The sequence below is a fragment of the Peromyscus maniculatus genome, chromosome 20 (genome assembly GCF_049852395.1).
Source record: "Peromyscus maniculatus bairdii isolate BWxNUB_F1_BW_parent chromosome 20, HU_Pman_BW_mat_3.1, whole genome shotgun sequence".
Lineage (NCBI taxonomy): Eukaryota > Metazoa > Chordata > Mammalia > Rodentia > Cricetidae > Peromyscus > Peromyscus maniculatus.
The window spans coordinates 7,900,464-7,921,254 of NC_134871.1; the positions used below are offsets into that span (position 1 = coordinate 7,900,464).

Genomic DNA, 20,791 nt, shown 5'->3' on the forward strand with positions numbered 1-20,791 from the left:
CCATACAGCCCCTCTTGCCTAGAATGTTAGTGTCTATCCCATGTTTCCAGAACACAAAAGCCAGAAGGTTAACATATAGTAGTAGTGATTTAGTGTAAATACCTTTGCATTCATATCCTGAGTAATGACTTAGACTGCTATTTCTTGACGGACTGATCTTAAGAACTAAAGACCAAATCAAGCAATGTTTACAAATGTTTGATCATGCCAATATTGTTCTGCTTTCTCGTGGAGGCCCTGCCTCTCTGACTCGTCTCTTTTTGGCTTGGTGCAAGTGCATCCATCCTGGCAGATGACCCTTGTCTTTCCATCATGTCTGTCTCTGGACACACTGTCACACAAATGCTCCGTTTACTCCTTCACTTTGCTGTGATGCATTCTCCAGTTGCTTCCTGAAGAAGATGTTAGAGACAATGTCCAGAATGTTTCTAAAGTATTCTCACACTGGATTGTTTAATATGGATGGGTTATGCAGAAGAAGCTAGCAATGTTTCCTTAAGTAGTTTCTGGCAAAGTTTTTAAATGTCATTTTTACTTTACTGTTTCCAGATACAATATTTGTTTTTTTTTCTAAAATGTTTAATAACTTCATTCATAGGTAGGTGCCCTAAAGTCTATCTGCTACTGCTGCTGCTGCTGTGGCTGCAATTCTTCTTTCTCCTCCTCCTCCTCCTCCTCCTGCTGCTGCTGCTGCTGCTCTTTCTTTTTGGTTTGTCATGACAGGGTTTCTCTGTATAGCCCGGGCTGTCCTGGAACTCAGTCTGGAGACCAGGCTAGCCCCAACTTCACAGAGATCTACCTGTCTCTGCCTCCTGAGTTCTGGGATTAAAGGTGTGTGCCACCACTGCCTGGCTAGGTCCAGCTTCTTAAGCTGTGGGTCACAACTCTCTATGTCAGTCTTGCCATTGAATGTGGGAGCTCTGAAAATCTGGTATCAGTGAAAGGTTTCTGAATGTACAGCAGCCAAAAATCCATTAAATCAAACATGTGAAGAATCTGAGGTGTGTCTTCAATGCTTACCATCTTGTGCCACGGAACTTCATTGCACTCTCAGTTCTAACCCACATAACATGCACACTGTGCACCGCACATGCCATCACACCTTGCAAACCCAGGTAATCCTGCATGGAATGTATCAGCTTGGATTGGAGACTATTGTGGTTTATGAATTGGCGAGTTTTCACCATACACGGTTTTCTGTTCTTACAGATATTTCATGGTTGAATTATAGGAAATAAAGACTTGAGTATTTTCCTACCATCTATCCCTCAGCATGAACGTTTCAAATTAGGGCATCTTTGCATCATGTTATGTTAAATTGTTTGATTTTTAAAATTGAGTTGCTGACCTGAGTTTCATAGTAATTCTTAAGTGAATTTTGCCTTGAGACTGGGACAGAATTTTAACAATTTCTGAAATGACTCTAAAAATACCTCTGCAATTTTGTACTATGTATTTATGCAAATCAGCATTTTCAGCATTGATGATTATAAAATGAAAAATATCCATCAATATGTGAAAAATGTTGAAGATGTTCTATGTTCTGCCGTATCAAATATCAAATCAGGAAAGATTTAATTCTTTATGTAGAAATAAACATATATATCTCAGTAGTATGTGAATCTGTTTTCATCTTCAGTAAGTGATAAAATTGAGGTACATCAAATAATTATTTTATTTTCAAGACTTAATTTCACTTTTACTTGTGTAGGTTTGCATGCCGACATGCATGACATGTATGTAGTACCTGCAGAAGTGAGAAGAGAGCATTAAATCCCCTGGAGTTAGAGTAACAGGTGACTGCAAGTCAAATTGCTCAAAATGAATTCTGAGAACCAAACTTAGGTCTTCTGGAAGAGCAGCAATCACTCTTAACTGATAAGCCACCTCTTGTTTTCAAATAAATTTCTTTATACTTTTTTATTGGTAAATGTTTGGCTCCTATACTTCTTTTTTATAAATATATATTCAAAGTCGTATAGTCAACTCACAATAGTGTCATGGAATATTTTAGAATCTCAAGGAAAACACAGTAATATCTTGTTAGATACCACCCAAACTCCTAATTTGACTTTGCAACAGCAGTCTTTGACATTGCTCCTGTGATGTGACATCTTGACAAAGCTGGGTTACTCTGCCACAACTGTGAGTGAGAGGTAGAAGTGTGGTGTGGAAGGTGTAGAAATCACTACTAAATATGAGGATGCCAGTATCCAACATAATTCCAAGGCTTGAAAAGTTGAGTAGTGTGCAGAAAGTGCTAAGATTGTAGGACATGCATGCTTACACATTGAGAGTTTGGATCCCAAGTAATAAACAAAATTGATAATATGTTACAGATAATTAAGCATTTTGTTGAAAAAAAGGCAGGAAGAAAGGAAGGAAGGAAGGAAGGAAGGAAGGAAGGAAGGAAGGAAGGAAGGAAGGAAGGAAGGAAGGAAGAGAAGAAAGAGCTCCAGACATAAGGACACAACTTACAAAAACATCATGACTGCCAAACTACACCTCAATTGTAGAACACCTTCCTGTGATGTCCTGCAATTCTCCTCCATTTTCTTTGCTCTCTGGGTGTGGAAATCTATTTAGTTGAATATTGGACCCTCTGCATTGACTCACACACACACACAAAAAAAAAAAACCCTGATTTTTGTCATCATCTTCCTCTTTTTCCTCCCTCTGATACCCCTGGCTTTATTTTTATTTGCCTCCTCGCCAGAAGGATTGCTATATTCTTATCTACAGTTCTTACATCATTTTTTTCATCTGTGATATATAGTTCTACTTTTAAAAACAATTTTCTTATTCTTTGACTGCCCCCTTTCTACATCAGATCTCTTGTTGTTTTGTAGGTACAATAACTATACTTATGTCTCAAAGAATGTTAATAGATTTTTCAAAGATATTTTGTCTGCACCAGTATTTATTTTGTTATCTTGAAATTCTTTTCTATCTTCACAGTCTTGACTGTGCTGTGTATACCCAATGATTCCTATATTTGAGATATGGCCCATCTTTGTCAACCCCAAGTGCTGTGGAATGTCCTGTATGCTGTGAATATATGTTGCTATGATTGATTGATACATAAAACGCTGATTGACCAGTAGCCAGGCAGAAAGGACAGTGTAGGTGGGACAAGGAGAGAGGAGAATTCTGGGAGGTGGGGGGCTGAGGCAGGGAGACGCTGCCAGCTGCCGAGAGAAGAAGCATGATGTAAGATGCCGGTAAACCACTAGCCACATGGCAAGGTATAGATTTATAGAAATGGATTCATTTAAGATATAAGAACAGATAGCAAGCAGCCTGCCATGGCCATACAGTTTGTAAGTAATATGAGTCTCTGTATGTTTACTTGGGGGGCGCAAGTGGGAGAGATTTGTCCCAACTGCCAGCAGGTTGGAACACAGGAAAACTTCAGCTACACCCAAGAGTTATGACCTGAGATCAAAATATAAGTCCAAGAGCTTTCTTTTTGATAAAATTATAGGGAATTCTAGGAGTAGAGCAGGACCTGAGACCATGGAGGGAATGAACACATGATTTCCACACTGACCCACTCAGGCCCCTGGGGGCTGAGGAAGCTGGGTAAAACTTAGCAAATCTCCACCCACCTTTTTGTTAAGTCATATACTTGTGAGACAATATTAACTCTCTGGTACTTCTAGCTAGTGTCACTGTGAAGGCTGTGTATATCCTCAACAAAAAGATGCCCCAAGGCACAGCACTACAGGTATTGCCAACCAGATGCCCTGTGCTGAATGCAGAGGTGACAACGCACTAACTCGGGGGCTTCATCGTACTCATTTCCAAATATAAACATGGTCAGAAGAAATCATGATGAAAGAGATATTGTGCACATCCCTAGGCACATTTACATTTTCATCTAAAATCTTTTATAAATGGCAGGTTTAGGCCAGACTGATTATACTGTTATTGGGAAGCCTTGAGAGGCATTATTTTGGGTAATTTACACTAGCTTTTTAATTTATTTGATCATGTAGACATCAGGGAATCTTTCAGATGTAGTTAGTAGTTGATTGTACAGTTCCTGGGTGTTAATGATAAAGAAGTTGGTTGAGTTGGGCCAAAAGAGGAGGTACTGTGCCCAACCTCAGCACTAATGACATTTGGGGCAGATGGGTTTTCATTGTGGAGGTGTCATCTAGGGATTATTGTATGTTTAATAGTATCCTTGCTTTTAGCTGCAAGTGCCATCCTTTTCTCCTAGTTTTAAGAAACAAAAATGTCTCCAAGTTGTTGCTACATATCCTCTGGAGGGCTTGTGAAGCACCAAAATAGATCTCTAGCACTGGCAAAGCCAGCCAACACCTTGGCAAGTCCTGGGACTCTTTAAAACCCTGCTTGACCAAGTCTTTCTCAACGGGATCCAAATTGCAGTTAGTCTGGGGCTCATTCCAGGCATCAGGAAGTTCAAAAGCTCCCCAAGCGACTTATGTGTGTGCATGTGTCTACATGTGTGTCTTCAAGGCTGAGAAACAATGGCCAAAACTGTCCATGCATGAGCCAGAAAGGGGTGAAGCAATGTGTAAGACCATCAGGAATGCTGGGGCCTGTAGTGAATGGAAGTTAAAGCTCCAGTATGAGCTGAACAACCTGAGTTACTTATTGCTATGTGGACAAGCTCATCTTTTTTTTTGTTTAGCGTCTCTGCCTCCTGTGGATTGATTGTGCTTTATTTATGTTTGAGAGCACACACAAGCATTAACAGCATACCTCTCTTTTGTTAGTACTATATTATGACTACAGAGGAACGACTGAGTCACAGAATGGTAGCAAAAGCTAAGCATAAAGCACAGTAGACATACTGGCCTGGTGACCTTATGTGGTTGACTCACTGTCCAAGACTTGATTTTCTCCCTGGTAACACAGAAATAATGATGTTATTTCATAAGGCAGGATGAAAATGAATTCATCAATATAGATGTCAGTACAGTGTCCAATATGTGCAGCTCCAAATGAGTAGAACTCAGTACAGTGTCTGACATGTGCAGCCCCAAATGAGTTGGCATCGCTGTGACTTACTTGTCTTCTTCCACTCATCTAGACAAGGGACAAGGGACAAGTTTTTAATCCATCCTAATGTTTCAGTGATATCAACATACTCATCCCATTGGTTATTGCCTGTTGCTTGTCAGAGACTGGATGTAAGAAGATTTGGGCAAAAGTAAGAAACAAGTGGATTTAGTTATTGGAATTTAGAATTTGATGCAGAGGAAATGGAATGGGTGGCACGTGAGTTCTTTCAGTGTTTCTGTCTGCAGGTAGCTAATGATGACCCTTGTCATTACTAAATACTCAGATATAAATTCCCTCGTTACTTCTAGTTGAGTGGTCATTATAGAGTGATCTGGGCACAAAGCTTGTTCAGGTTGGTTGTGGTCAGGAAATAGGTGGGAACCAGATTCTGATGCCTACTAATAATACTGCCCACTCATAATGCTTGCCAGCTGTACTGGTTAGTGTTTGTCAACTCAACACAAACTAGAGCCAACTGAGACCAGGGAATCTGAGTTGAAGAACTGCAGCCATCAGACTGACCCGTGGGCATTCTGTGGCACATTTTCTTGATTAACTGTTGACTGGGTGGACCTGGAACACTGTTGGTGGTGCCATCCCTGGTACTCCTGGTACTGATTTGTATAAGAAAAGAAGCTGAGCAAGCCATGGAGAGCAATTGTTCATTCCTCTATGGTCTCTGTTTCAGTTTCTGCCTTCAGGTTCCTGCCCTGAGTTCCTGCTCTGGGTTCTCTTGATGATGGACTCTAACCTATAATCCAAATAAACCCTTTCTTTCCACAAGTTGCTTTAAATCATGGCATTTATCACAGCAACAGCAAGCAAGCAGAACACCAGCCTTGTTGTGAAGGCTGATACCTAGATCAACTTGTCCACTTTGGCGATGAGACAAGTCCAGGAATCCATTCAATTAAACTTTTTAGTAGACTTCCCTAAATCGTCATATGTAGTATTACTTGATAGAGTTATTTTCTATAAAGAAACAAATAGTATCACTTGATCCAAAATATCAGACGAGATATACTTATGCTGAAATATTTGTTGTTTTCCTGTAAGTCAAATAAAATTGCTCTTTCATTTACTATGTCTGGAAACTTCAGGAGGTCAGTGTAATAAATAAAGAGTCACTCGAGATAACAGAAGTTTTAAAATGGTTTTGTAAAGACCAAGAAGTTGCCCAGAAGTTGTGGTCATGGCTCTTTTGAGGTAGAATTGAAAAGCATAAGGTAAGGGTAGCACTCTCTCAAAAGCCTTAGCTACTCAGAATCTTAAAGGGACCAGAGCAGAGAGGAACAGAACAGTAACAGGGCCACTGCTAAGAAGAATGATGGCAGTATATCTACAATTAGCCCTAAATAAATTACTAGTAAAAAATCAGTGTTACCCACAAAGCCTAGAGAACCTACAAACTGAAAAAAAACATGAATTGGCATATTAATGCTGTAGTTCTAAAACTAGCAAGATTGTCGGTAATACAAATCCTTCTTTATGTCTCTCCCATACTTTCTTTCTAGCATATCACAGCAAATAGTTTTATTATACAGTTTTATTATGTAGAATCTGTGTGAAAATATGCACTAATATTGTAAGTCTCCCCTGGTCACAACTATATTCCCCAAAACTCATACCTGGAATTCAGTGTACATTCTATAAATACTTGTTGAGTGAAACGATTGACGGCTCTCTTTAAGTAACTCAAGGCATTACAGAAAGTGCTATGATTATTCAATTTGAAAGAAAGAGTTTATGCTCTGGTGTTTATCACAGCACCAGCAAGCAAGAAGAACACCAACCTTGTCGTGAATGCTGCTACCTAGATCAACTTGTCCACTTTGGCGTTGAGACAACCCCAGGAATCCATTCAATTGAACTTATTAGTAGACTTCCCTAAATCATCACATGTAGGGTTACTTGATAGAGTTATTTGCTATTTAGTAATTTTTCTGTCCTGTGAACCGCTCATATGAAAATCTGAGACAAGCTAGCTGTTATAAATTAGTCAACTGGTGGGACCTGGGAATGGTAGTGGGGGAGTTTTAGAGAGAATGGTCATTTTTTCAAAACATTTCAGCATTCTATTGTACATCCTTGACTTGTGTGGTGCTTTGGGACATTGTATGGTCTAAAGGATTTCTTGATGTTCTTTACAGCGTTCTCCTGAGCAGCCATAAAATTCACCTTCCTAATATCAAATTCACCAGTTCATCTTTCATTCTTCCAGTTTGATTCCTATAAGAAAAAAAAAAAAAAGCTATGTGTAAGAAAACCTTCTCTCACTGGACGTCACCCTATTACTGCTATATAAATACATTTCAGAGGCTTTTTCCCTTTACAGCATAAAACACTATCATGATTGACCTATATTAAAATATTGAAGCATATATTTATCAATAAGAAAAACACTGTGAGTTAGTCATACTTATAAAAAAAATTTCTTTCATGTGGTTCAAGAAAGGTATGAAGTTTTTTTTAAGTAATGATTTTATTGTTGTTGCTAGCAGCATTAAAATTCAGATTAATTCTTTGGCTGTTAATGTGTTCCAGAATCTTGTAAATAGGATTTTTTAAATCAACAGTTTTGAGCTAGTTAAAACAATGTAGGGTTTGAAGTTAAATAGGCTAGGCTTCAATTGCACAGCTCCTTGGACCCCAATTACCCAAATATTTATCATTGCAATTCCAAGAAGCGCAAGACAGTGGAAGAGAATGCCTTTGAGCTGGAGTTGGCCGCCTGAGTGGAATACTTGCTAGATGGAATCCTGGGAGATTCTGTTAGAAAACAGCATTTGTTCATGGGCAGCCCATGACCTCCCTCTTAGACTTCCACTTGTCTAATATTGGAACAGTGAGATTACAAGTGGATGCTGCAATTGCTGTGGAAAACCCCACCAGGGGTTTTATCGTATTTAATGTTTCAGAAAACTGTTGTTTGAAGGTGATAACTAACCGTATTTCTTCATCAGAGTGCCAATGCAGGTGTGTTGCATATCACTGAATCTCTTTCCTGAGGACATAATGTTTTTCTTTGAAAGGATTTGGCTCTCTCTGCATCCCTCCTGCCTCCCACTTTCTCCTGAAGCCAAAGAAGTGATATTTCCTGGCCTTGCCCTCCATCTCCAGCCAGGTGATTTTTTCAAATATCCCGAGCACTTTCTTTTTCTTTTTAACGTACTATGCCATGATTACATTGCTAAACTCATGGTGCATGTTTCTCCTGCATACATGTTTTCTGGAATACACTGACTGAGAACCTTCTAGAAAGAAGGGGTGGGGTTGCAGAAATAGAGGCATATTAGTAAAAGTACCTATCTAGCTGAAGAAATAAACCTATGAGGAGGTTCTCTTCTCTTCCCTTGAAATTTGTCCTCTATTAGTCAGGGAGAACTATAGTGTAACAGTCAGTTCAGTTGAGTAACAAAAAGAGCAGAAAGGAGATTGCTTCCGGTCTGTGCTGGTCTCATTCAAAGTGCTAATCTTGAAAGGACAGTGATTTCTAAAGCAGAGGTCTTTTGTTAAGGTATGTTCTGGAAAGCCTTTTTATACTATTTTTTGAAGTTATAAAATAATTACATTATTTTCCCTTCTTTTTCCCGACTCAAACCTCTCCCATCCATGTACCTCTCAAATTCATGGCTTCTTTTCCTTCAATTGATTGTGTGTGTGTGTGTGTGTGTGTGTGTGTGTGTGTGTGTGTGTGTGTGTGTGTGTTCTTAAATACATAAATACTCCCTGATCAGGCCACATAATGTTACTTGTATGTATACGCTCTCAGGACCGACAACCTGGTATTGGATAACCAACTGGTCTGGGGAACTCTTCCCTGGAGAAGACCATTATGTCCCACCCCACACCCAGCATTCACCAGTTCTTTGTCTAAGCTTGAGGCCCTATGGGCTTCTCCTTGCCATGTTAGCTTGTCCATTGGTGGAGAGAGCCTCTTCACTTTAGCTGTAAGATAAAACCAAAACCTTTGGCTTCCCATCAGGTACCTGCTACAGTAACATCCTCAATCTGCTTTTCCATCTTCCCATGTGGACATTTTCCATCAGTTCAATTATTCTACTTAGCCTTCAAAAACAGTACACTAGAGGACTTGTCGGGGAATTCAGGCAGCAGCAGGCAATAAGTTACATTTGGAGAAGGCTGAACGAAAACACCAGTGTATGTATTCTCACTCCAGAGACATTTTTAATGCTACCTTCCACTCCATTCTACAAAATACCCCAATTCCAAATTCTTCAAAGAGGGAAGATTTGGTTGGTTTGCCTGTAGCTGGGGTCTCGTCTTTGCCCTTATAGCTATTTGGGGGAAATAGGGACCCATGGCCACATGATCATTCAGCCAGAACTCCCAGCATTCCCTCTTAGAAATGCTCATGGACATGGCCTGCCAGTTCTTGGAGTAGCTTACGGGACAGAATTGACAGAGGAGCTGCAGAGAATCAAGTCTTGGGACTCCCCGAGTGGTAACAAACTGTTGACTGATTGTTTTCCTTTGCCCTTGAAACTTGTAACAAATTGAGTACCAGAGGCCAGAAAGTTTCCCAAAGTTATGAAATGATACTTTCAGGGGAAATCCAGGTCTCTGCCAGGACAAGTAGAAGGAAAAAGAAATATTTGAAAAAGATAAGCAATAAGAAGAGGGGTTTTTCATAAGAAAATGATTGCTTTATTGTGTGTTTTGGTTATGGGTATTGGTCTGATGGTTCCTGTTACTCCTGCTATCTCACTATGATTTAATACGAACTGACTGAGAACCCATGAGAACATTGCTTTTATTTTAAACAACCCATCCCTATTTCCAAAGAGCAATTTTAAGGACAGCAACTCACATTTAGGTTGGCATTTGACTTTAATTGTTGAACGCCTCAGTGAAATGTGAGTGAATAAAGTCAGCCTCAGAAAATGGACCCATGAAGAGTGAGGATTAGATGCACCTGGAAATTTTAGTTTTCTATAGTTCAATGAGAAATCCTATATTTTATGGGAAATCTTTTGCTGGCAGAACCTGTATTCAAAATTACCCCAGAATCTCAAAGGAGTGAAGCAATAAAGAGTCCTGCCCAGCTATGATGTGTATGAACCACACCAACAATCAACAAATAGCATAACCCTAAGCATGTAGCAGAGGCACACACATCCTGTAGTAACCAATAGCTCTCCATTTGGACTTACTCAACAAGATGGAAAGCACGCCAGGACACCTAGCCAACCACTTGGTGCTGGTAAAGTCATGGCTATTAGAGAAGAACCTACAACTGCCCCTTTACTAAAGAGCATAATCCTTGACAAAAATATCAACATTCGTCCTTAGATCCACAGATAAGTGTAGTGCCCACCCTGCATCAAGGAAACTTCTCTTTGCAATAGATGGAGACCACTACAGAAAATCGCAACCAACCAAAATTCAGAGTTGTGGAGACCAGTTCCAAAGGATACATCTACAAAACACTCCTGCTTATAAGGCTCGGGAAACATTAACATATAGGGGGATGAGGATCTTAAGAGCCAGAGGGTCAGGGAGCTTGTTGTGAGCTTGCGTTTCTAATGCCAGAAGCTATGCTCATACTGTCTCACCATCGTGACTATTTAAACCTGAGCTGAACAAGGACAACAGCAACCGACATGCCAAAGTGGACTGGGAAAGCCCTCAAGACCTCAGTCATAGGGAAAGAAGTACAGGCAATGAAGGGGGATGCTGCTGAGAGCAGGAGGAAGAGTCTTTCCCAGGGAAGAGCACACCAGTTGTTTATCCAGTACCAGTCAGCCCTGAAAACATACATACAAGTAACATTATACAGATTGAGGAGGTTATACTTAGAAATACTTACATACACACTGTGTGTGTACATATATGTGCATAATAACAATGAAAAAAAGAGGCCATGGGTTTAAAAAAGAGCAAGGAGGGGTATATGGGAGGCTTTGGAGGGAGGAAAGAAAAGGGAAGAATGTATTTTAATTGCAAAAATTTTTAAAAATTACCCTAGAATAATTAAGCAAAGCTGGATAAACATTTACAAAATCTTTCCAGATTAATGAACAATTGTCTATTATGGACCCATTAGTGAGCCCCAGTAAGAGTAAATTCTCTCCCCCTTAAACTCGATGCGAAGTTGTGTCTGTCTTTCAGAGACCTGTATGCTGAGATCTGAACCAAAGCCAAAGGGCTTGTTTTTCTTTGTGAGTGAAAAGCAAGAGGCAAATATTGTAATAGAATGAAAAAGTAAACTACATTTTAAGTTTTTATGTTGGCTTTCCCATGTGAGGAACTCAGACTTGTTCAGCCACACAGTCGAAATAAAAGAGACACCTAAAATGTCTATTTGGGGCTTCAACTTTTGAGTGTGTCCTCTGAGTGAATATTTTTACCTTGGGACTCTGTTAAATAACAGTTTTCCTGTTTATAATATAACTTTATATGCATGATATAGTTCAGTGTTATAGTTGAGTAGGTATAGATGCATTCATATTTATTTACAATTTAAATTATTATTGCACCCTTTTATCCAAGAACATTCTAGAGAGCACATTCATTTAAATAAGATTAAGCTATAATTAACATTATCCAGTTAATTTAACAGATGATTTAAAAATAAGAAATAAGTTTATAAGAAATAAATCTTAGTATCTACTTAATTCACTTAATTTTAACTTTCAAAGGGTTATAGTGCCAGCAAAAAAAATTTTTAATCATCCCTGTAAATCTTTAGGAGCAACATTTCAAGGATTTGGTTATCACTGGGTATTACACAGTGAACCGTGCCTGCCCCTGATTAATATATTGAACTGTGATCCCTAGTCCCTCAAAAGTTAAACTTAATTGGATAAAGGATTGCTGTAAATATCATTAGTTAAGATAAAATATTTCTAGAGTAGACTAAGCCCTTAATCCAATATCCTTCTATAAAGTAGATATTTGGACATAGAGACATTCATGAAAGGATACCACGTGATGTAACTAAGGGCAGAGAATGTGTCCCAAGCTAGCTATTGGAAGAAACCAGGATCATGCCCTGCTCCTCTGCCAGTGAACTAACCCAGCTGACAACCGGCTTTGTGTTTCTAGCCAGCAGAACCATGACTCTATGCATTTCCGTGAGTCAGACATTGGTTTGTGATACTTCACTATCGAAACCAGAGCCAACAGATGTCCCTGGCCAAGTAACCACACCAATGAATGGAACAGCCATCACATAGGAGAGGATCCTTAGACCTCTACCTCCTTGGAACAGACTTTCAGTTTGGAAGCTTCAAGCTCACACCCAGCTACTGATTCTTCCCTGGAAAATCATTTACAGTGGACTCTTGTACAGCCTAGGGAGATCCAGTTGCAATATAATAATTTTGTCCCAAGACACCCTTTAGAATTAAAGTCCCTAGATGAGAATCCATGCAGTCTTTAATCTGTGAAATTCAGAAAGGCAGGCTGGGAATGGAAGAAAACACAAACCCAATAGAGCTGTTCCATCCCGGCTTTGGTTCCCTGCCCCCTGGGTTAGGGTAGCTCAACTTATCTCTCAGCCTTTTTATTTGGACAATGGAAGAGATTCTACCATTTGTGATGGTGTGATTCAAAATTCAATAGTAAATGACCAAGTATGCATACACATAATAAGAACAGTTGGTCCATGCTTTTTCTTTACCACTGTTACGTTGTCCATCCTTACAGTTACAACACAAAGTGTAGCCTGCAGCCTCAGCCGTTGGGTCTTATCCTCCTTCCTCAGTCTCTAGTTCCCATCCCAAAGGAAACCACTTTGAACAGTTTCCACATTTAGCTCTTCCTGTGGTTACCATCCTCACTTTAATAATGTGCTTATGCTACATTTCCGTGATCAACCCTAGACATTATCTCTTTGCTCTCTACACTTACTACTTTTTAAAGGGAAGAACCACTGATTCAGCAGACGTTGCTGATAGCCTGCGGGTCAACAGGCTTCGTTCACTGTGGATCTGGTTTAAAGGAAAAGCTTTGGCTTCAAAGGAAAGCGGGGATTAAATGTTTCCATGGGGCACAACACAGGGCAGGAAGGAGTTTGCTTTAATTACTCAGGCTCAAATTGGACCTGCATAGTTATGTGTTTGGTCCCCATCTCTTTATATATTGTGTGATCGTGTGTGTATGTGTGTGTGTGTGTGTGTGTGTGTGTGTGTGTGTGTGTGTGTGTATGTGTGTGTGTGTTGGTCTGGTCATATTTATTTTAATGAATGTTAAAACAAAATCTGAACTTAAAACATGGTCTGTTTTATGCTTACATTTATAAAAAGGAAATGTGTTGGTCTGATAGTTTATTGCTTAAAAACCCATATATTGAAAATTGATTAACAGGAAGACTCTTTATTCTTTAATCTGAGTTATTAACCAAAATTTAGTGAAGAGGTCAAGCGATATTCATTGGTTGCAAGTCTTCTTCCAGAACCCTCCTAATGGGTACCCATACTCATATGTAGGAGGGAAAACAAGAAAGCATTGTTTCTTGAAAACCCAGAATCTATGGTTCTGATTATTCTGGAAATGCAATTACATAAGCAACTTTGATCACTTAGAAGAACCTCTTCGCCTTCTCTGATGTCAATCAAATATATTTCACCAGAGTTTGTGTGCTGCCCACACCAGCATCCTCTGGGGCCTCTGCTCGGTGCTGACGTGAGTAGAATTTCACATTCGACTGTTCTGTATGAAATGGCTACACGTAAAATGTAAAGGTCTCTTCAGAGGAGATATTAAACACTAAGTCTGCATGTAAGAAAGTGGTTTTGGTGATGGGGTGAAAGAGAAGCTGGGGGGCAGTTCTGTTTGGGGTCTTTTGCTGCCTAACAGCCCTCCTTCTGGAGGCTTCATCATTGTGTTGGTGACACTATTTCCTGTTCTCTTTCTCTGTGATGTCATCTACATCATTATCCCCCATGTGTCTCCAGCAGGTATTTGATAAGGTTTCATCTGCAATCTTTCCTACTTCTACAGGTTCAATTTCCACTTGTGCGAAGGGTTTTTGGTCTTTTTTAGTTTGCCCTGCTCTTCAGGTACACCACTGGACCCTCCTGAATGTGTTGTCCAGATGTTCCTTCAGCTTTGATTCTCCAAACCCAAACCATTCTTCACTCTCCTGACACACTTTCCTCCTCACTCTACCTCACAGCTGGGCAGTGGCTTGACATTCTCTCCCTCTCCCAAGCCAGTGAGCCACATTCTCATCTGCCTCTGGCCATCTCTCGAACATTTTTCACCTGACCATGGCTTTCAAATCTTTAGGAGCTTCTCCACTTCCAAGCCCATGTCCTATTCCCTATTCAGGTTTTATCTGCCATCAGCTTTGTGTGTGTGTGTGTGTGTGTGTGTGTGTGTGTGTGTGTGTGTGTGTGTGTGTTTGTGTTTCTCTCTCTCTCTCTCTCTCTCTCTCTCTGTGTGTGTGTGTGTGTGTGTGTGTGTGTGTGTGTGTGTGTATTATTTGTGTGGAGGTCAGAGATCAACCTTTAATGTCATTCCTCTGGAACTGTTCACCTTGTTTTTTGAGGCAGGGTCTCTTCTTGCTGTGACTTGGAACTTGTTTATTTAGGCCAGAGTGGCTGACTAGAGTCCCAGAGTCACCACCACCACCACCACCACCACCACCACCACCACCACCACCTCTCCTGTGGTTTCAAGAGTGTGCCACCACAACTGACTTCACACACTGCTCCTGGAAATCTAACACAAGTCAATGCTTATTTGGCAAGAACTTTACTGAATGAGCTCTCTCTAAGACCATATTTTAACCCTCTATTTTTAATATTTCTATTTGACCAGGACTATTTTACTTAATAGAAGTCCTTATCATGTCATTTGCTTGCCCTCAAATTTCTTTGATAAGAATCTTCATGACTACCTGAATCCAACCCAAGCCTAAAATCTTGACACCTACCACTTTTTCAACTGGCCCCAGTGGTTCCTCATGGCAATATACCCAGAGCTCTCATGGAGAGTGACATGCACAGAAACTTGATGAATAAATGCATCATGAGTAAATGAATTGACTGAATGGATGGATGAACCAGTATCTTAACAGGTATTGAGACTGCCAGACATGCACATGCCTTATACTGTCAGGAAAGCAATTTTCTTCCTTCTTAATGAATAAAATCCTATTCTATGTGTCATTTTCGTTAAGGTTCTCATGGTGATCTCAAGCTCAATCAATTTCTTCTCAGTTTGTGATTCTAGAGAACTTCATTCACCTGCAGTTGTAGTCATTAATCCGTGTTGTGGTTACCTATGAATGTGCTGGATGTTCTCAGAGATGGAAACATTTGACAGCAGTGGAGACTCGGTTCCTCACTCCAAGTCTGGCACACATAAGAAATCATACCTTATTTCCATTCCTACCAATACTAGTTTTATTCTGAGGTGCATTATATTGTTCCTGGGTGTCTACAATAGCTTTGCAAGGACATGCACCTCCTCCGTTTTTCCACCTAATACTTGATCTTCATAGCCTGTCAGATGAATCCTTTTCATTCTGAGAATTAAAGGTTTGAAAGTATGCTAGAACACTGATGAAATTAGTGGCCATGACTCCTCATTCAAGGGTCATTAACCTTAAGAAATGGCTGGCATGTTGGCACACACCTACACTCCTATCATCTTGGAGACTAAGGAATAGGATTTCAAGTCCACATTCAGCCTGGGATACATAGCAATAACCTATCAGAATTATAATAATAACAACTCCTGAATCCTCCCCACTTTTGCCTCCCCAATCCTTCAGAGTTCCTGACACCCTAGGTTGTAAAATAGAATATTATTTTGTTGGGTAGGAGAGCTCATTTAGTATGTTTTTAGCTACCTGGCTATTTCAAATTATTCATATTTTGAGAGTAAATAAATATATAGTCGAGATGAAATGTTCTGGGGAACAGGAAGGAGTCGTGCCTAAGCCTAAAGAGAACTTAATAATTCTATTTCCCCTGCTGGCAGAAGTCTCACACTCTACCTGAGCTGTGCCAAATAAATATCATTATTTCTGTTTCACAAGGTTATATTCATGGCACATGAAGTCTGGATGTGGCCAAATTTAAGGAGACATTCACAGAACTGTGTTTTGCAAAACAACTAAGTTAGTTTAGACTTTAGAGGAAGTTAGCTGAGAGAAACAGTAGTCTAAGCCAACCATTTCTGCTCCCACTATTAATGCTACTGCTGATTGCATTGCCTTATTCCAGTTACTTTCAATAGCACGTTGGGGGATACTGTTGCCTTCACATTGTCTAAACCTGTCCCTGCCCCCAGTGACTGGACAAACGACATAGACCATTTTAACAAGCATTCTATTACCTGAGAACAGGCATCCTGTTTCCTGTATTAGAAGTAGACAGTTCTCCTGGGATGTATCCTTCTGTTCAAAGCTTGAACCACTTTGGTAGGGAAAATGTGGTCTTAATAATGTTTGTAGTCACCCGTGGCTTGCAAAGTAGTTAATGCTTATTAACTCATTAATCCTCTTCAGGAATGGTGTGAGGAAGGTAGATACCAAGTTGCATTGTCTTCCCTCCAAAGACTGGAGGTCTGAAGCATAGGCTGGCACAGGCTGTGTGGGACACATCCCTGGCAAGTCTCAAGAAGGGACTCTCACTCTGAGGGCTTTGAAACCCATATTTAGCAACTGGTGCCTTGTCTTCTTTCTCCATTTTGGTTTTGCTTTAACTCCGAGGGGAAACCTCTTCTCTGCAGCTATTGCATGGACCTAGCAGAAGGCACCTGGTGGAAGTAGAAAGCTTGGGCTGGTGAGGTAGCTCAGTGAATAAAGGTATTTACCACCAAACCTGCCACCCTGACTTCCATTCCCAGTTCCTATGTGGTGGAAAGAAAAAAACCACCGATTCCCACAAGTTGTCCTTTGACCTCTATATGTGAGCTGTGCCATTCACGTGAGTGTATACACACAGAAATTAACGCAATTAAAAAATATAACCTGAGGGCAAGGACACTTTTTTTTTCAGTTGAGTAGAGAATGGTTACTCTAATCACCAGCACTATGATACATGCACTAGTAGTTTTCAAAACCCCTCATCTAACAGTTTGAGACACTTACTTATCCATGAGGCAAACAGATTTATTAAAGTTCCTACTCTCCTCAAAAACATCTACAAAGCACACAATAGAAGATAAAATCAATGGAAGGTACTCTTTCAAAAACCCTGAGCTCCAGCCTCACGGTCAAGACTTCCCTCATCCTATATCCAGGAAGTAGAAATGTTTCCTTGTTGAGGACTAGCATTAGATACTTAGGGCTAGAACTGGAAGATTAATCCTACTCTTATTAAATTCTATTTCTTTCCCTTAGATCTGTTAGTGGGAGATGGTTTCTGGGGATCTCTCCAGCCAGCAGGCCTGATTTGAATCCACATGTTTCTCAGAGAACATATTGCCGCCTTATTATTTTCATAATGAACTATGCAGAGCCCAAGGACATGGAAGCTGTTTATCCATCCATGTCTGCATTTATTCATTTAGCAAATACTTTTTCATTATCTACCATGTGTTGAATGATGTGCTACACTCCTGGGGATACTGAAATGACTAGGCTTATGAGGAGAAGTGGGTGGGCTGGTTAGCACAAGGCTTCATTTTTATAAAAGGCACTTAGTTGAGACTGGTGACTTCACTCTTAAATGTAGTTTTATTTTGGTCATTAAAAACGGGTAATCTGTGAAATATAAGCATTTATGCATTTATGAGAGTTTGGTAATTCTGCGTGTGCATTACCAATTTCACAATGCACAAGATGTTTCTGCAGTGGATGTGTGGCCTGGGTCCTTTACATATCTCTAAGATTTATAGGGATGGGTCAAATGTCCTCCCTGTGTCTCATCACTTTGTAATAACTGAGATGTCCTTCTCCTCAAGAAATAAAGGAGGTGGCCTGACAGGACATCTCTTGGGAACAGCCATGGCATGGGTTAGATGGCTGTTAGGACTCCTCAGGAGATGTCTAGTGTTGCATGTCAGGTAAGGGAATGAAGCTGAAGAGGCAGGGGTATTCAAGCCTTACAAGCAGCTGACAAGATAGAGAGGCTAGAATGGAGATGCCCTGTTTTTTCCTCCATAGCACAAGCCCTCGATGCAAGAAAAGCACCAGTCCTGTGTTCTTGTTCTGTAAACTCTTGCATTATTCCTGGGACATTTGGCTTGCCTGCCTACCTTCCTCCTTCTCTCCTTCCCTCTCTCCCTTCTTCCCTCCCTTCCATTCTTTCTCTGTCTTTCCTCTTCCCTCCTTCCCACCATTCTTTATTAGCCATTTTATTCATGTGTTTATTCTGTCTACCATGTCTCCATATAACTTCTCCCTCTCTCTCCCTTTCTCTCTCTCTTCCTCCCTCCCTCTTCCCCCCCCCAGTCGTCCCTTCCTCCCTTCTCCATCTCCTGGCTTTGCCTTCATCCTCTCTGGCTTTTTACTAAACACCTCCCTTATTCATTATTCCAACCAACAGTAGAAGTTGACTCACCCAACATCAAAAGCAGAAAGTTTGTTTTTAATCGGAACAATATTTGCATTGTGAGCTTTGATCTTGACTTCACGTGCCTCAGGCCAGAGCAGGACTCACCACAACAGAGAACTCCAAAGCTCACATTGTGTCCAGAGCCAGGGTCACTGGGATGTGATTAGTTGTAACAGAATTGGGATCACTTAGAATAATGTTGTGGGTTTTTTGTTTGTTTGTTTGTTTTCATTTTTTGTAGATTTCAAGTCCACAAGGAAGAAGAGGAGGTAAACACAAAAAGGCATGCAATTGCCTTATCCACGACTTAAAAAAAAAATCAACAACAAACAAAAACAGGCCAGGGTAACTATTTACCTGCCTTACCTTGTGCATATTATTTCTTTGAGTTTTGGACAAGTGCAGAGAGACAAAAATTTAACTTCAAGTTTCCCCCAGATTTCCAGAATTCTCTGTGAACTGTCCCATATATAATTTCTTTTGGTTCCAAAGCCTTTTCAAACTCAACATGCCAAGGTTGAACTTACTATTTCTTCCCAGAAAATTGCTATTTCTCTTCAGTTTTTGTTCTCTACAAGCAGGCTCCCAAACTAGAAGCCTTGGATTCATCCTGCACTCCTTCCTCTCACTCACGGGGTTCTGTCAATTCTCCCACCTCAAGGAATCCAATTATTGCCTCCCCTTCACTCCATATGTCATAAGACTGCCAGAGAGATCTGTCTAAATGCAAATAGGATTGAACCATTCTCCCATCATAAACAGCTTCTAGCGTCCCCTAGACTCAGAGGACCACATTCAAATCCTTCAACGTGGAAGAGCCTGGTGGTCCATCAGACCTGCTGCAGCATCCCAAGGCAGCCCTGTGACTGCCCATTGGGGTAACCGCATGACACATATAACCAGCTGCTTGTAAGGGACTACATCTTTCCTCCCATTCGTTATACACCTGCAATATTCTCTGCCTCTCTTTTACTGCAGCTACATTTTTACTCTTTCATTTCAATTCAGTTCATCTTTCTTCACATTTCTTTAGTTGTCTGAGACCTCTCAGGTAATTGGCTGCTTCGTCTCTCTCTTCCCTCTGATTAACTGGAAGGAAGATGGGATTCAGAGTGAAACAAACAGATCTGAGGAAGCTTGCGTGCTCTGAATCTCCATTGCTTCACACATAGCATAGGCACATACCAACCTCAGGGGAAATGAATCTAGCGTGGAGTTTTCGGTAAATATTAATGCTTTTCCTGCAGAAAAAAATCATAGGCAACCAACTGTACAGTGGTTAAAGAATATGACCTAAAGTCCTGAGGATGGGACCTTGATGGGAGCTCAGTCCCCTCCATATTCTTGTGGAAGGATCCTGAGAAATTACTTTTGAATGAGTAAATTACTATCCTTGCTGTGCCTTCATCTATTACAAAAGAAGATGCTTCTTGGAGTGTTTGTGGGTATCAGCTATCACGGGAGAGAAGGTCTGCACTGTGATTGGTGCAATAACCACACAGGGGTTACTGTCTAAAATCGTTTTCTTCCTGCTCTTGCCTTCCTCGGTCATCATTGTTTTTCCACAAGTTTTTCCTTTATGAACTTAAGGGTTCTTCTAAAAGGGGCCGGACAAGATTGTATCCTTAGCTACTACCAAAAGACATTGTGTATGGTTGTAAAATTGTTCCTTCAAATGGTTGATGTAGCTGGAGGGCTTCTCTCCAGGTTCCCCAAGCCCCGTAGTCCCACAATCCACTTATAAAATAATCACTCAGACGCTTATATCACTTATAAACTGTATGGCCGTGGCAGGCTTCTTGCTAACTGTTCTTTTATCTTAAATTAACCCATTTTTATAAATCTATACCTTGCCATGTGGCTGGTGGCTTACCAGAGTCTCTACATGCTGCTTGTCCTGGCAGTGGCTGCAGTGTCTCTCCCCTCAGCCTTCCGCTTCCCAGAATTCTCCTCTCTCCTTGTCCCACCTACTTCCTGCCTGGCCACCTACTTCCTGCCTGGTCACTGGCCATCAGTGTTTTATTTATATAGAACGATATCCACAGCATTTCCCCTTTTCTTCTTTGTTTAAAAAGTAAGATTTTAACTTTAACATGGTAAAATTACATATAATAAAACAATTATCAAGCAAGAATTGCAGTTACAATATTAAAGAAGATGTCCTATCTATCTTATATTTGTGAGTTTAAGGTTTTATATCTAACTTATCTTTTATCATAATAGAGGAAATTACAACTATCTAGTCTTCAACCATATCAAAGACCTGAGAAGGAACATAA

At 40.4% G+C, this 20,791-nt stretch overlaps 1 protein-coding gene and 1 long non-coding RNA gene across 2 annotated transcripts in view; one reads left to right on the top strand and one right to left on the bottom strand.

Annotated features, from left to right (window-relative positions):
- Sntb1 (syntrophin beta 1) overlaps nt 1-20,791 on the top strand; it is a 255,315-nt gene that overhangs the window by 12,119 nt on the left and 222,405 nt on the right. The window lies entirely within an intron of this gene.
- On the bottom strand, nt 5,823-20,659 carry LOC143269716 (uncharacterized). The gene is made up of 2 exons (XR_013046320.1): nt 16,348-20,659; nt 5,823-7,263 (listed from the first exon to the last, which is right to left on the bottom strand). It is a non-coding gene; the product is annotated as an uncharacterized LOC143269716 (long non-coding RNA).